This window comes from Rutilus rutilus (genome assembly GCF_951802725.1).
Source record: "Rutilus rutilus genome assembly, chromosome: 13".
NCBI classification, from domain to species: Eukaryota; Metazoa; Chordata; class Actinopteri; order Cypriniformes; family Leuciscidae; genus Rutilus; species Rutilus rutilus.
In genome coordinates this window covers 5375547-5392624 of record NC_140218.1, presented here as the reverse complement: position 1 = coordinate 5392624, position 17078 = coordinate 5375547, and the positions used below count along the sequence as shown (strand labels likewise).

Here is a 17078-nt window from a genome sequence, read left to right as displayed (position 1 = left end):
GTGTGTGTTTTAATAGGTAAATCTAAATGTGAAGCTGGCGCGTGTGAACCGAGAGTAAACGGTGATGCCACATCAGGTACAGACTCTTTCTCTGTTTCTCTGCAGCTTTTATTCCTGATATGTGTCAGTTTACTGCTGTTCTTCTGTCCTGATGCTCTTCAACAGAGTTTCTCAGAGCAGATAACTGTGTTTTAGTTGTTTAACTGTCTAGTTTGGGCTGGATTGTGAATGTTGACCTCGTATAATTTACAGAAAAGGAGAAGTGAAAGTTTGAACGAATTAACAATTTGTAGAGTTTAGTGTTTCCCTTGCTTTAACACATCTGAACATCTTCCTTTATTTCAAGAACAAAACACTGAATATAAACTAAACCATTGTTTATGCAGAAGTGCACAATTTTTATGAGGTGCATTTTTTTAATTTGATGCGCAGTTCAAACTTCCTTCTAGATAATTTTTGCGGTTTCTTGAAGCTTTGTAAAAGTGTGGAGGTGTGTGTGTGTGTGTGTGTGTGTGTTTTAAAAACAACATCTCATTGATATACAATATCGCTGAAATTCGATATTATAATTGAAATCATAATTAATTTTCATCCCCTATAAAGCAGCCTTTCTAAAGAAGAGTAACTCATGTGGCTTTCAGGACAAATCCGTCTATTATTAGAGTGATTGTTGGTGGCATTACGAGTGTTATTGAAAGCTCTTTCCACTTTATTCGTTAGTTTTGCTCTTTTATCCCCCGTGAGATGGGATCAGACACTTGCCTCGGGCTCAGACGCACAAAATGATGAGAAATATGAGCAGACTTCAAATGTTTGCAGTGTTTTCCGTCGAGCCAACTTGTTCTTTTGTATTTGTGGTACTTACAGTGTCATATTGCAGTGTGTTGCGTTTGTGTTTCACTGGGAACTGGTGCAATGTTGAGCAGATCTGTAGTCTGTATTAGTGGAGAAAACCTGCATGTAAAGAGTGTTTAGTTTGTGTTAAAAAGAAAAGAGTCCTTGTGGGATGAGTCTGTGTGACGCAGTTTTTATCCTGCTAATGATATTAGATCAACTTTGCCCTATTTGGCGTCTGTTGTGTTTGTTTTGTATCTGTGTAAATCTTTATAGTTTTAAAACACTGTGTGGTAAGAACAACTGTGAGCTTTAAACGGCACGTGTGTCAACTGTGGTTTTGTGCTGTGAACCTGTGACACACACACATGCATACATACTCACTCTTACACACACACTCACTCACACACCCTCGCGCACGAGACTTTTCCAGTTTAGGGTGGTTATTGTGTATGAGACGGATCTGTGGTGTTAGAAATGTCGCATTATTCCAAATAAATAGATAGAAATTCACAAAATCAACAAAATTCACAAATGAATAAAATGAGATTTGCAACAACAACAAAAAAGAAAAAAAGAATGTGTTTTATGGCTCAAACACAACTTTTTTTATTTTATTTTTTTTGTTAATGCCACGAACCAGATCAATGCAATGAGACATAATCATTCAAAATAAAAATACAAAGTAATTAAAGAAAAATACACTAAAACAGTGCCAGAGGACAAGAACAAAATTATAACAAACAAAAGAGAAATGGTGCTGCTTTATACAACCGTGCAGACAAATCCACGAATAGTTTGACTCCGCCCACCGTCTACTTAAACCAATCGGATAACAGCTATTTTGCGCTGACCAATCATAGCACGCGTTTGCTCCAAGTGCCAATTGCGATTTGCTTTACACTAATTTATCTGCATTGGCTCAAATAGAAAGTATAAGGTTTATAATAAAATTGGTACAGTAAAAGATGTTTAAAATGTGTGTTTCAGCATCAGTAGTGGCGGAGTGATGAAGAACTGCTTTCAACCTCGTGGTGAACATGCGAGTTTGTGTAAAAGGTGAAATTACTGTCATTAACTTTTCCCACGATGGATATGATGATCTATAGAGAATTATAAATGGTATTTTAAACATTTAAATACATTTTACCTGACAAAAATTGTGCACATTATATTGGAGTCCATATCGGTATCGACTAATATTAGCATGTTTTAATTAAACGCATCATTATGAGTTTGCATATGAATTTTATTATTTTTAATAAATAATAATTTGTATTTTTTATTATTTTTATTTTTATTTTATTTTTTATATTATTATTTTTATTATTTTTATTTTATTTTTTATTTTATTTTTTATATTATTATTATTATTATTATTAAAAAAAAAAAAAAAAAAAATTCAGTCACTTATTTAAAGTTCTTTTCTATGGAAGGTTACAAATAGTACTGAATTATAATATCGATCATTACATCATTTATTGGCCATAACAAATAAATGGGAATTAGCTAAAAAAAAGTTAAAAAGCAAACGGCTTAGTCCTAATTCAGTTGAACTAATTTATAAGTTTTATTACATTTTTAAGTGGTAACCCTTTACAATAAGATATTATTAACTAACTAACAATGAAAAACACTTCTAAAGCATTTATTAATCTTAATTTCAACCTTTGTTAATGCATTATTGAAATTAAAAGTTTGTATCTGTGAATATTTAATAAACTGTGCTGATATGAACTAAAAGTTAACAAAGATAAATAGATCCTGTGCTCATTGTTAGTTAATGCACTAACTAATCAGATCTTATTTTTACACAGTTACTTGCCAATTCTGATAACCTAGATGCATATTAATAATGACCAATATATATTTTTTTATAATAAAATAAATAAAAATGAGCATGTGCAAAAACATCGTGACACGAGGGAATAACGGGTTCTCATAACTGAGATACTTTGGAGGAGCTGCAGGTGTTGAAGTCAGATGTGCTCTTCACGAGTTGCTCAGAAATACAAAATGTGGTCAGTGAAATGAATGTACTATATTTTAGTTTGCTAATGTCTTTTATTTAATGCTGTATTTTTAAGGGGATTTTTCTTTTATACTAAATTATATTTACTCTGTGTTTATAATCCATTTATTCACTTTTTGAGCATAGAACTGAAAATTAAATTTCCAACTTAAACTGTGGTAAATCTTGAACGCTTTAGAGCGACAGACTGAAGTTTGATCTCTGTTCAAAGACGACACTCAGCAGATTATTGCTGAAGTGAAAAAAGTTTTTGAAAGTCGCAGAATTGTACGTGTTTTGTTACGAAACATGCACAAAAATAAAATTTTACATTTTTATATGAAATATATATCTTCAAAATCACGTTTTACTCTAAAACTGTGAGAAAATAAGTCATAAATCTAAACACGTTGTGTTCGATTTGAGGTTGATCTCTCTCTGAAAATGAAAATGAAAATGAACGCTTCCACTAGAGGAAATTCGTCTCATTCATTTCTAATGCGCTCGTGTGTGTTCACACAGCAAGTGCCAAAACCTTTACCAAGTTTCGTACCATTCCGATGAACTTAAATCCGTGTGATGTGTGTGTTGCATTCATGCATGCATACGTATGTGTTGCATGCATACATGTGTTTTGCATGCATACGTGTGTATTTGTTGATGCATGTGTGTGGTGTGTGTGTTGCTGCATGCATTTGTGTTGACGTATACGTGTGTGTTGCATGCATAGGTGTGTGTGTGATGTGTGCATGTGTGTGTTGCATGCATTCTTGTGTGTGTGTGTGTGTTGATGCATATGTGTGTGTGATGTGTGCGTGTGTCGCTGCATGCATTTGTGTTACATGCATACGTGTGTGTTGCATGCGTGTGTGTGTGTGTGTTGATGCATGTGCTCAGGATCGGAACGGACGATCAAGACCACCCAGACACCACGAGGCCTCCACGTGACACTGCTCAGCGAGACAAAAGCGTTTAGCGACGAGTTTAGCATTCCCGCACTAATTACCCTGTGATTGCGTGGAGTTCAGAGTTTCTCCAGCGGGTCCTGGACTATCTGTGTTTCTACAGGAGCGTAATGGGTCCCACATGAGCCCGTCTGTGTTACACTGGAGTTTCAGGAAGTAAACTTTAATAGTGTGAGTGATTAGTCGTTTCCAGGGGCGACGGAACGCAAAGCTGAGCGTCACTAGACTGGCTGTTAATGCTATCAGATGTTTCTAACTCTCATTAGGTGCACATTTACTAGATTAATGGAATTGCTGCTAGTGTAGTGGGATTTTATTTGGTTAATTGCTCCTGGTTAGTGTTAGTGCTGCGATAAAACCTCTAACGAAAGGTATTCAAATTCAGTGTCAGCAGCGTTTGTGCTCCAGGCATGAATGAGTGCTCAACAAACACATTCAATGTGCCATAATAGACAAAAAATGTGCCGTAGAGCTTCACGAATCAATTCACTGGTTCTGATTCGATATCGATTGTTATCGTGACTATGAACTAGGGCTGCACAATATTGAAGAAAAATGCGATAACTCATTAAATATAGCGCAATTCGATATGCGATACGATAATGCATGTGTTCAGTCTATAGTGTTTCTTTGCACCGTGACATCGCCATCTACTGGCCTGACTGCAGAATACAGCGTTTTCAATCGTTTTCACGGATCCGTGTGATCGAGGATCGTTTTAACAGCGTCGTCGTCGTCTAAACGCGAAAAACACGAGGGAATTTTTTTTTTCCGTTTTTAGTTCATCGTTGTCGTGTAAACGTAGCCTGAACTATGTGAAAACTACAAAACAAGCTCTATTGTTGTATATTTGATCGTTTACCTCTGCACAACAAATTAGTTTCTTCTTAAACTCTTGCCTTTTAGCTACGAAAGTCTAAACTGCCGTTGTTAAACACTGAGAAAAAGAGTAAATTACATTCAAGAGAGCCTAAACTACTGGAACCAGATTTACTTTTTGTTTTGTTGTGAAGTTTGTTTATTTTTGTCTGTTGTATGTTTGTGTTTAACAAGAAAATACCATCAGCAATTACTTATGAACTACTTAGACCAGGTTTTCTGAGTGCTCAAAAAAGACTTCACAAGCTCTTGATTCGATTCTGATTTTATATCGATTGTTATTGTGACAATCAACGCTAATTAGAATCAGCTAAACTGGATTTTCACAAGTATGTGAAGCTCGCAGTAAATTGTTGCAGTAAATGTTCTTAAATTAATTAGTTGCACTAAACATGATGCTGAACAAAACGAACCGTTATTGGTTGCTTTACATGTCAATCAGGCGTCGCTGATGAGGGGGAGGGGCTACACATTCGAGAGCTGTCAAGCAGACGTAGACACGCCCCCTCATCAGCAGGGGCTAAAAATGAGGTCACAATGTCTACTTGTATTGCGTCTGTGCTTGTTTTATTTTGAAAGTATTTTGTAATCATCCAGGTATGAGTGTAAGATGTCCATATTGGTTGATTGATGAATACTTGAATTTCCCTGAAGGGATGACGCAAGCATCCACAACTCATAACACTTACAAACAGTAAAACCAGTCAAATCACACAAACACCAATTCTAATGATAAATAAATCGGCTACAACGACCAAATTAAAATCTATATAGAAAGGAACATGCATGTTTAAAAGACTCCTAGTCCTAAGACTAAAGTTTGCTCAAGATAAATGTACAGATAAAAATGGCAGTGATAAATAGCGATAATATGATATTATGTGATTGTTTAACCTCATGTATTGAGTTAAATATATTAGGTTGATTGAACACAATTCTATTAAGTTGTAACAAAATGTTAATCGTGTTACTTGAGCTTATTTTAATTAATTAAATTGAACAAGAGACAAATATACAGCTATATGTTATGTGGTTGTATTGAGTTATATATTAGGTTAATTGAACACAATTAAATTAAGTTGTCATAAAGTCATAAATTAACAAAATGTTAAAAAATCGTGTTACTTAAGCTTATTTTAAATTGTATATCACACTTAAAAAAATAATTTAGCTTATTTTAATTAATTAAATTGAACAAGATTTTTTTTTAAACATTTGTTACAACTTAATTTAAGTGTTCAATCAACCTAATATATTTAACTCGATACATGAGGTTAAACAACAACATAACATCATATAATCGCTTTATATCACTGTTTAATTAGCTCTTGTTCAGCTATACTGCTGTTAGTTATGTGGTTCTTTAACCTCATGTAATGAGTTGTCACTCGTTCACTTGTCAGAGGAACGCAGGGTAGTTTTTGCGTGTGTGTGAGGGGCCTTGCATCAGGGCACAGCCGCTCTGATTGGCTGTGTAACCCGAGCCCGAGGCTTCTGATTGGCTGCTGGGTGACAAGCCCCCGTGCGGGAGTCCCTCCCCTTCCTGTGTTCCCCTCCCCCCCTGACAGGAAGTGCTTATGTGATGGAATCCACCGGATGTTTCTGAGGGAACATGAGGGTGACGGGATACAGCATGTCTGTCCCATTCAAGAGCTTTTTCTTTTTTTTTTTCCTTTTTTTTCTTTTTTTTTTTTCTTTCTTTCCATCTGCTTTTCCGTTTCGGCGTCTGTATTTTGTTTCCCTTAGAGACACGGTTTGGGTCTTTTAAGAAAAATTCATCATGCTAATGATAGTTTGAGGATTATACCACAGTCGTGGTTTCTTTGGTTTTCATAACGTTTAGTGTTTCTGATCTCAAATGTGACATCTGCTTCATACACCGTAAGAAAGTTTATGAATATTTGTGTATTATTATTGTTGTTTTTGTTGATTTGTATAATCAGTTCTAATTATTTTTATTTGTAAAATTATTTCAAATAAATGCATTAAAAAAGAAATAAATATTTATGAAATTATTTAATTATTTGATTTGAATTTATCTGTATGAGTGTTTCTGCTCTAAAATATGCTTTAAACCATGTAAGAAACTTTAAGAATGTTTATGTATTATTATTATTATTATTATTATATTATCGTTTTTTGATGACTGTATAATCAAAAACGTTTTTATTAGCATTTATATTTCTAGAAATATTTTATTTCAAATGAATAAACTTAAAGAAATAAATATATTTAAAGAAATAAATCATTTCAATTGTTCCAGTTTTTACTTCCTTAATTATTGAATAATTTATTATTTAATTATTTGAGTTTAGTTTAGTTTACTATAATAATTTTTTTGCCCTAAAATAGGCAGGTTAACTTTATTGTCCCCCAAGGGGAAGTTCTGCTTGGCCACAGTGCGGAGTTGCTTCATAAAACACATCGACAAGAACCTGAGAAGCATCGACATATTGTACTTCACAAGACAAAAAAAGGGCATTGTTGACAACACCGTTCCACGGATTAAAGAGCTAGTGTGGTTGTTGCACATTGCTCCATTGCACTGAAGTTTGTGTAAAGTGCATTAGCTGAGGTGCTAGTGTGTTTATTGCACGTTGTCCTACTGCACCGGAATCATAAGTAAAGTGCTGAAGTTCTCACATATTTATTGTACACATCTCTATTTCACATCGTTCAGCAGCGTAATGGAGGCTGGCACAAATGATAATTTTAGGCGATTCGTTTTACGTTTTGGTAACGGAGTCTTCTTCCTGTGGCGGGGGTTCGTGTTCAGGGACGTTCAGGGTCTGATTTAATTTTCATAGCCTGTTTCATAATTGTCTGATCATACAGGCGTAAAATGTGATATCTGCTTTAAACACTGTAAGAAACGGTAAGAAATTTGTGTATTATTATTATTATTATTATTATTATTTCTTTTCTTTTTGATGAGTATATTAAAGTTTTTATAACTATTAAGTGTATTTCAAATAAATACATTTAAAAAATATTTATTGTTTGTATACTGTGTATACTTATTGTTTAATTTCAATTAAATTTATCTATATCAGTGTTTTTACTGGTGAGGAATGTGAGTTTATTATTATATAAAAAATTTTTTATTACAGTATTTAAATGTTTTTATGTAAAATTATTTATTTTCCAAATAAATGGATTAAATTCATTTAAAAAATAAATTAATATTAAATAAAAAATATAAAAATTATGATTAAATAGAATAATTGAATGTAGTTGATTGATGCAAAACTAGAAAATTATTTGCTAGTGTGATAATAAATAAGAGACAAGAAAGCATTCTATTTATATGTAGTTGTTTCTTGTTTTAAACCATAAAAAGGGTCAAATTAATTGATTATTTGGATGTGATCAGTGGCACTGGCTCTTCAGTTTAGAGGAACTGAAAGTGTTTGCAAAGGAAATGGTTTGACACTGTGAGAGTGTATGAGTATGTGTTTATATACACACACAGTTGTGGTCAGAATTATTGGCACCTCTGGTAAATATGATCAAAGATAGCTGTACAAATTTGCATTGTTTTATCCTTTTGATATTTCATTTTTATTAAAAACATCTAACCTTTCATGAAAGTGGGGTGAAAATCACATTATGAAGTAAATGTTTTCCTCAAACACCATCATTATTGTCACCCCTAGACTTTTTTTAATGAGTAAAATATCTCTGAAGTATATTCTCATTAATATTTGCTTATTTACTTAGGGTTACGAGGAACATGAAAGTGTCTAGAAATGACTCGCGAATATGACGAAAACACAAAGGCCAAATCCCTTCATCATCCATGACTATGAGGTAAACCACAGAATATAGTCTGATGATGAAATATTGTTGAGCTTCACAAAATAGAAAGTGTCTGAGGAAAAAATAGCTAAAGCATTAAAAGTTCACATTTAAATCATCAGGGCAATAATTAAGATGTTCCAATCAACTAAAGATGTTAGGAGTCTGTGTCTATATCGTCTTAACGCGAGAGTTTGAGTGGATCACGGATGGAGATTTGCAGAGATTCGTGAGTTTTGAGGTCAGAAAGCTTAAAAAAATGACTCAAACAGCAACACATAGTTTAGGAGAGCTTCAAGACAACCCTCCTCGCTCATCCAACCCTCCTCGCTCATCCAGACAACCCTCCTCGCTCATCCAACCCTCCTCGCTCATCCAGACAACCCTCCTCGCTCATCCAACCCTCCTCGCTCATCCAACCCTCCTCGCTCATCCAGACAACCCTCCTCGCTCATCCAACCCTCCTCGCTCATCCAACCCTCCTCGCTCATCCAGACAACCCTCCTCGCTCATCCAGAGAACCCTCCTCGCTCATCCAACCCTCCTCGCTCATCCAGACAACCCTCCTCGCTCAGACAACCCTCCTCGCTCATCCAACCCTCCTCGCTCATCCAGACAACCCTCCTCGCTCATCCAGAGAACCCTCCTCGCTCATCCAGAGAACCCTCCTCGCTCATCCAACCCTCCTCGCTCATCCAACCCTCCTCGCTCATCCAACCCTCCTCGCTCATCCAGAGAACCCTCCTCGCTCATCCAACCCTCCTCGCTCATCCAGACAACCCTCCTCGCTCAGACAACCCTCCTCGCTCATCCAACCCTCCTCGCTCATCCAGACAACCCTCCTCGCTCATCCAGAGAACCCTCCTCGCTCATCCAGAGAACCCTCCTCGCTCATCCAACCCTCCTCGCTCATCCAACCCTCCTCGCTCATCCAACCCTCCTCGCTCATCCAACCCTCCTCGCTCATCCAGACAACCCTCCTCGCTCATCCAGACAACCCTCCTCGCTCATCCAACCCTCCTCGCTCATCCAGACAACCCTCCTCGCTCATCCAACCCTCCTCGCTCATCCAACCCTCCTCGCTCATCCAGACAACCCTCCTCGCTCATCCAACCCTCCTCGCTCATCCAACCCTCCTCGCTCATCCAACCCTCCTCGCTCATCCAGACAACCCTCCTCGCTCATCCAACCCTCCTCGCTCATCCAACCCTCCTCGCTCATCCAACCCTCCTCGCTCATCCAACCCTCCTCGCTCATCCAGAAAACAGACTCCAGGATCTTCAGCTGTCAGACACTCCTGGATCTTCAAGCACACCGGATTCTGTGGTCAGATGAAAATACAGGTGAAAATCGAGCTTTTTGTCAGCGAACCCCCCAGATGTGTTTGGGTCACACATGTGTAGAACAGAACCCCATGCCCGGGGTTGAACATAGGCCTACCACTGGATCTGTAATGTTGTGGACCCCTATTTTTTTTTTGTTGGAGGTCCTGGACTTCTTCAGAAACATGATGGTGTCATGGACTCTACGATCTAAACCTGACGGCCTCTGCTAGAACTCTTATAACGGGCCGTGGTCGGGTCTTCCATCAGGACAACGGTCCAAAACAAACATCAGAAGCAACACAAGAATGAGTTTCTGCCGGGACCGTCCCAGTTCCTGACCCGGACCCTGTAGGACCGTCCCAGTTCCTGACCCGAACCCTGTAGGACTGTCACAGTTCCTGACCCGAACCCTGACCAGACCCTGTAGGACCGTCCCAGTTCCTGACCCGAACCCTGTAGGACCGTCCCAGTTCCTGACCTGAACCCTGTAGGACCATCCGTCCTAGTTCCTGACCCGAACCCTGTAGGACCGTCCCAGTTCCTGACCCGAACCCTGACCGGACCCTGTAGGACCGTCCCAGTTCCTGACCCGAACCCTGTAGGACTGTCACAGTTCCTGACCCGAACCCTGACCAGACCCTGTAGGACCGTCCCAGTTCCTGACCCGAACCCTGTAGGACCGTCCGTCCTAGTTCCTGACCCGAATCCTGACCCGAACCCTGTAGGACCGTCCCAGTTCCTGACCCGAACCCTGACCGGACCCTGTAGGACCGTCCCAGTTCCTGACCCGAACCCTGTAGGACCGTCCCAGTTCCTGACCCGGACCCTGTAGGACCGTCCCAGTTCCTGACCCGAACCCTGACCGGACCCTGTAGGACCGTCCCAGTTCCTGACCCGAACCCTGTAGGACTGTCCCAGTTCCTGACCCGAACCCTGACCGGACCCTGTAGGACCGTCCCAGAACCCTGTAGGACCGTCCCAGTTCCTGACCCGAATCCTGACCGGACCCTGTAGGACACTGAAGAAATTGAAAACTACTTAAAGGGATACTCCACTTTTTTCGGAAATATGTTCATTTTACATCTCCCCCAGAGTTAAACAGATGAGTTTTACCGTTTTAGAATCCATTCAGCCGAACTCCGGGTCTGACGGTACCACTTTTAGCATAGCTTAGCACAGTCCAGTAGCATTTCTTTCAAAATGACCAAAGAGTTTCAATATTTTTCCTATTTAAAACTTGACTCTTCTGTAGTTAAACCGTGTACTAAGATCGACGGAAAATGAAAAGTTGCGATTTTCTAAGCCTATATGACTAGGAACTACTCTCATTCCAGCGTAATAATCAAGAAACTGTGTGGCTGTACCATGGGTGCAGCAGGCGTAATGATATGACGCAGAGCCTGAAAATAGGTCTAATAGGTTAGACAAACTTAGTCCCGGTCACGTTGGAAGAAGTTACCGAGCTGGGGACTATTTTCAGGCTCTGCGTCATATCATTACGCCTGCTGCACCCATGGTACAGCCACACAGTTTCTTGATTATTACGCTGGAATGAGAGTAGTTCCTAGTCATATAGGCTTAGAAAATCGCAACTTTTCATTTTCCGTCGATCTTAGTACACGGTTTAACTACAGAAGAGTCAAGTTTTAAATAGGAAAAATATTTAAACTCTTTGGTCATTTTGAAAGAAATGCTACTGGACTAATCAGAATCAATGATCTGTGCTAAGCTATGCTAAAAGTGGTACCGTCAGACCCGGAGTTCGGCTGAATGGATTCTAAAACGGTAAAACTCAACTGTTTAACTCTGGGGGAGATGTAAAATGAGCTTATTTCCGAAAAAAGTGGAGTATCCCTTTAATACAACTGTGCCAATGATTGTGGCCGATGTGTTCTGGAGGAAAACATTTACTTCATAATGTGATTTATCCCACTTTCAATGTTTTTACTCCAGTGAGAGGTTCGAGTTTTGTGAATTATTATTATTATTATTATTATTATTTTTTTTTTTAATGAAAGATGCAAAGGATAAACAATGATGACCACAACTGTGTGTGTCTATGTATATATGTATGTGTGTATATGTGTATATGTATATGTGTGTGTGTATGTATTATGTATGTGTGTGTGTGTGTGTGTGTGTGTGTATGTATGTATACTTATTTACTTATTTGCAGCTGTATCATACAAATAAATAGTTAAAAAAGCATATATTGTGATTTTTTTTTAATTTTTTTTTAATTATTTTTTTTTTTTTTTTAGATAAAAACCACTCTCACAGTGGACATGCACCTACGATGACAATCAGACCCCTCCATGATTTCCAAGTGGGAGAACTTGCAAAATAGCAGGGTGTTCAAATACTTATTTTCCTCACTGTGTGTGTGTGTATGTATATATATATATATATATATATATACAGTGAGGAAAATAAGTATTTGAACACCCTGCTATTTTGCAAGTTCTCCCACTTAGAAATCATGGAGGGGTCTGAAATTGTCATCGTAGGAGCATGTCCACTGTGAGAGACATAATCTAAAAAAAAAAATCCAGAAATCACAATGTATGATTTTTTAACTATTTATTTGTATGATACAGCTGCAAATAAGTATTTGAACACCTGAGAAAATCAATGTTAATATTTGGTACAGTAGCCTTTGTTTGCAATTACAGAGGTCAAACGTTTCCTGTAGTTTTTCACCAGGTTTGCACACACTGCAGGAGGGATTTTGGCCCACTCCTCCACACAGATCTTCTCTAGATCAGTCAGGTTTCTGGGCTGTCGCTGAGAAACACGGAGTTTGAGCTCCCTCCAAAGATTCTCTATTGGGTTTAGGTCTGGAGACTGGCTAGGCCACGCCAGAACCTTGATATGCTTCTTACAGAGCCACTCCTTGGTTATCCTGGCTGTGTGCTTCGGGTCATTGTCATGTTGGAAGACCCAGCCTCGACCCATCTTCAATGCTCTAACTGAGGGAAGGAGGTTGTTCCCCAAAATCTCGCAATACATGGCCCCGGTCATCCTCTCCTTCATACAGTGCAGTCGCCCTGTCCCATGTGCAGAAAAACACCCCCAAAGCATGATGCTACCACCCCCATGCTTCTCAGTAGGGATGGTGTTCTTGGGATGGTACTCATCATTCTTCTTCCTCCAAACATGTTTATTGGAATTATGACCAAAAAGTTCTATTTTGGTCTCATCTGACCACATGACTTTCTCCCATGACACCTCTGGATCATCCAAATGGTCATTGGCAAACTTAAGACGGGCCTTGACATGTGCTGGTTTAAGCAGGGGAACCTTCCGTGCCATGCATGATTTCAAACCATGACGTCTTTGTGTATTACCAACAGTAACCTTGGAAACGGTGGTCCCAGCTCTTTTCAGGTCATTGACCAGCTCCTCCCGTGTAGTTCTGGGCTGATTTCTCACCTTTCTTAGGATCATTGAGACCCCACGAGGTGAGATCTTGCATGGAGCCCCAGTCCGAGGGAGATTGATAGTCATGTTTAGCTTCTTCCATTTTCTAATGATTGCTCCAACAGTGGACCTTTTTTCACCAAGCTGCTTGGCAATTTCCCCGTAGCCCTTTCCAGCCTTGTGGAGGTGTACAATTTTTTCTCTAGTGTCTTTGGACAGCTTTTTGGTCTTGGCCATGTTAGTAGTTGGATTCTTACTGATTGTATGGGGTGGACAGGTGTCTTTATGCAGCTAACGACCTCAAACAAGTGCATCTAATTTAGGATAATACATGGAGTGGAGGTGGACATTTTAAAGGCAGACTAACAGGTCTTTGAGGGTCAGAATTCTAGCTGATAGACAGGTGTTCAAATACTTATTTGCAGCTGTATCATACAAATAAATAGTTAAAAGATCATATATTGTGATTTCTGGATTTTTTTTTTTAGATTATGTCTCTCACAGTGGACATGCACCTACGATGACAATTCCAGACCCCTCCATGATTTCCAAGTGGGAGAACGTGCAATATAGCAGGGTGTTCAAATACTTATTTTCCTCACTGTATATATATATATATATATATATATATAATTATCTGTGTATGTATTAATTTAATGTAAGTGATTAAATTAACAGCAGTACAGCAAAATAAAAAATATATAAAAAATATTTAAAGTATAATTTTTTTGTCACGTATTTTTGTATTATAATGCTGCCATTCATCTCTCTTTTTATTTATTGTTGTTAAAATACAGAACAATTCCAAAAAGGGAAATCTTTCCACAGCACATTCTTAAAATTAGGCTGTATTGTCGCTCAGCACAGTGCGGTTTTGTGATAACCTGCGAGCTGGACGTGTTTTGGTGAAACTCCACGCGTTCCTGATCGATTATCTGATCCAGACGGTGAACATTTCTGCCATATTTCTCTTGCTTTTACTATTCGGTTTAAGTAATGTGATAAAACTACAGCGGAAGAACGTGTGTCCTCAAAATGATCTGAACGTTGCTGTGTGATGTTAACCCTACACCCTTAACTCAGCCCGGAGTGTGTGTGTGTGTTTCCTCTGTGTCGTTATTCTGCAGTGGTTTTAACGCTCTGGATCTGATCGTGACCGCAGGCTCAGATCAGCACGAGTGTAAGACGGGGTCGAGCGGGATCGGGGTCACGAGTGTTCAGACCGGGAACAGGACGGCTGTTATTGCGCAGATGCGAGACGGAGCCGTGGATTGTTTTCATATTTCAGTTCATGTACAATACGTACGTTGTGTGTGTGTGTGTGTGTGTGCATCACGGGTCACGACACATGCTTGCGTCCTGGTTTAAGATTTATGTGTTTGAAGTGCATAGTGACCACAAAACCCATGAGTACATTTTTTAAATTAAGATGTATACATCATCTGTAAGTTGAATAAATAATCTTTCCAGTGATGTATGGTTTGTTAGGATAGGACAATATTTGGCTGAGATACAACTATTGAAAATGTGAGGGTGCAAAAAAATCTATAAATTGAGAAAATCTCCTTTAAAGTTGTTCATTTATGTTGGCAATTGTGCTGCATTCACTCACAGAAACACATGTTTGATATATTTAAGGCAGGAAATTTACTAAATATCTTCATGGAACATGATCTTTACTTAATATCCTAATGATTTTTGGCATAAAAGAAAAATGGATAATTTTAACCCATACAATGTACTGTTGGCTATTGCCACAGATAAAGCCGTGCGACTCGAGACTGGCTTAGAGATCCAGGGCCACAATAACAGTTCTGTCCGTTTGGATTGCACCGTTTTAACAACAAAACCAAAAAAAAACTAATAAACTTAATGCAGTGCATTGTTGGCAGTCATTCATAAATGAAATGAGTCAGTGTTTTTCATAACATCAAGCGCTTGTTATGAATCATCTGACTCTTTGCTTTGAGTATTTGTTGGTTTGCTCAAAAATAGCCATTTATTGTAGGAAACCCAGTTAGTTTTCAGCAGAACCGCACCTACGGATGGACCGACGTCGTCTGTCGTCTACAGATGCAAACGCTTCAGAAGAAAAATCTGTGTGTTAAACGAGCTTTTAAGAGCTAGCACCACAGGGCTTGTCTGTGTAAACTAGTCTTAACTGTGATTATAAATCATCTAAGATAGTATTATGATTGTTGTTTTAAAGTTGTGCGAGTATATTATCGAGTATATCCACAAACATAGAGTGATGTAGTCTAGTAGGTTGTGATTTTACTCTATTAAAATGCATTCATAGCACCCTCAATATTCAAGATGAGCAAAAATAACACCTGTATGTGTTATATATTTATGTCATTTAATATAGTTAATATGAAGAGTGCCGTTTTTTTTCTGCAAATATCAGCACGATTACAAATGTGATATTGATTTTATAAACAAGCTAATATTAAGTGACTTTTTAGACACGATATTGCCTGTTTTTGCTCTATTTCGGCGCTAAAAACGAGACACGGGACTGCTCTGCGTCACACGGCGATGAATGGACGAATCGGTGGAGTGAATGATTCAATGACTCGCTCATTAAAGGGGAACTATGCAGGTATTTTTAGCTTCATTTACAACTTCGGAGTCATTGGAATGGTTATATGACTTTTTGTCGGGTTGAATGGTGGTCTTCTCGCACCCCCCTAACGCCTTTGAGCGGAAAAACCACCCTTGTCTGGAAGTATCGCGTGATAACAGGTCTCGCTAACGAGTCCAATATCTATTCCGAAGCTGTAGGGGGAGCTCTATAGAGAAACCCGCGAGCAAAAAGCGAGAAAACGGCGAAGAAATTGCCGAAACTGCATAGCGCTGCTGTAACACCGTGTGCTAACTACACGCGACGCGCGATAAAAGGTTCTTTACCATGTTAATCAGAGTGTTTGTCCTAACCAGCCGCAACGGCGACACGCGACGATTCTGTTTTAGAAACGGTTTCTATTTTTCTGCGACGTCGCGCTGGAACAACAAACACAAAGTGTGGCGATGATAATCTCAGGCGCTGTTTATGTGCTTTATTTAATGTTAAAAGCGTGTCATGTGACTTTGAATATCATTTAGTGCTCCAGCTTTGTAGCTGTAAAAGCAACAGTGGATAATTCACCTCAGATCTTGAAATTAAACAAATGGAAACAAGAACGTTCAAACTGTGAACAAACAAGTGCATTCTGTGACAAAGATTGTTTTAGTAACTCAGTTGCCTGTGTGTTTGAATAATGTTTAAAGCAGCACTCAGTAGCTTCGGGATTTCTTCGCTGTATTCTCGCTTTTCGCTCGCAGGTTTCTCTCTAGAGCTCCCCCCACAGCTTCGGAATAGATATTTGACAACACTGTTGTAAAAACTCGTTGGCTATTCTCAGACACCAGAGGCTAGCAGATCAACGACATCAAAGCAGATGGGACATTCTTTAAAACGTCTTCTTCCTTCGGGTTCGGACAGCGTGAGGGAGCGCAATAATGACAGCATTTGAGCAGATTTCTTTTGGCCGTAAAGCAATTGTTTACATCGCGAGACCTGATATCACGCGATACTTCCTGCCGCGGCGGCCCGCCGTCTCAAAGTTGCAAGTGCGTATTTTCCGCTCACGGGCACCAGGGGGGTGCGAAACGACCACCATTCAACCCGAAATAAGTAATATAACCATTCCAATGACTCCGAAGCTGTTCAGTTAAGGTAAAAAAGTTACTTAGTTCACCTTTAAATTGTGTAATATTTGTGAATTTGATTATGTAGATACTTATCCATTTTCTTGCGATTGCTGTCAAGATTACTCTCTGGTGCCGCGAGACTCCGCCCACATG

The 17078-nt window shown here is 38.9% G+C and overlaps 1 protein-coding gene across 2 annotated transcripts in view; it reads left to right on the top strand.

Annotated features, from left to right (window-relative positions):
* Positions 1-17078, top strand: part of vdra (vitamin D receptor a) — an 82208-nt gene that overhangs the window by 404 nt on the left and 64726 nt on the right. The window contains exons 2-3 of one of the 2 annotated variants that reach the window (XM_084428581.1): positions 17-76; positions 8410-8499. The gene's annotated coding sequence lies outside the window, so the exon portion shown is untranslated. The remainder of the gene's footprint in view (positions 1-16; positions 77-8409; positions 8500-17078) is intronic. The other variant, XM_084428580.1, reaches the window with a different exon arrangement.